Source organism: Marmota flaviventris, chromosome 19 (genome assembly GCF_047511675.1).
Source record: "Marmota flaviventris isolate mMarFla1 chromosome 19, mMarFla1.hap1, whole genome shotgun sequence".
NCBI classification, from domain to species: Eukaryota; Metazoa; Chordata; class Mammalia; order Rodentia; family Sciuridae; genus Marmota; species Marmota flaviventris.
In genome coordinates, this window is record NC_092516.1 from 32,589,920 (window position 1) to 32,590,609 (window position 690).

The 690-nt window shown below is 36.4% G+C and overlaps 1 non-coding gene across 1 annotated transcript; it reads left to right on the forward strand.

Annotated features, from left to right (window-relative positions):
• Positions 1–291: 291 nt before the first annotated feature.
• On the forward strand, positions 292–364 carry Trnar-ccu (transfer RNA arginine (anticodon CCU)). The gene has a single exon. It is a non-coding gene; the product is annotated as a tRNA-Arg (tRNA).
• The last annotated feature ends 326 nt before the right edge of the window (positions 365–690 follow it).

Here is a 690-nt window from a genome sequence, read left to right on the forward strand (position 1 = left end):
TGTAACTGATGTGATTCTGCAATCTGTATATGGGGTAAAAATGGGAGTTCATAACCCACTTGAATCAAAGTATGAAATATGATATATCAAGAACTATGTAATGTTTTGAACAACCAACAATAAAAATTAAAAAAAAAAAATAAAAAGAAGAAAAAAATGTGGAAAAAATACACCAGAAAGAAAAAAGACATACAAATGGCTAGTAAGTACGTGAAACAATACTCAACAATGCACATCAGAACCACCACATACCCACTGGAATGGCTCAAATAAAAAAATACTTAAGGGGCTGGGGATATAACTCAGTTGGTAGAGTGCTTGCCTCCTATGTATGAGGCCCTGGGTTCAATCCCCAGCACCACCACCACAACAAAAAAACAACTTAAAATGCTGAGAGCAACTGGAGCCCTCCTAAATTGCTGGCAGGAATGCAAAATTATACAGTCACTGTTTGGTGGCTACTTACAGAATTTAACATACACTTGTCATATGACCCAGCAATCCTACTCTTAGGTGCCAACACAAATGAAAACAGTGTTCACATAAAACCTACATGCATTATTTATAATAGCCAAAAAGTGAAAACAGACCAAATGTCCATCAACTGGTGAATAGATAAACAAAATGTAAACTGTCCATACAAGGGAGTAGTACTAAGCAACGAAGAGGAATGAACTGCCAGCATATGCT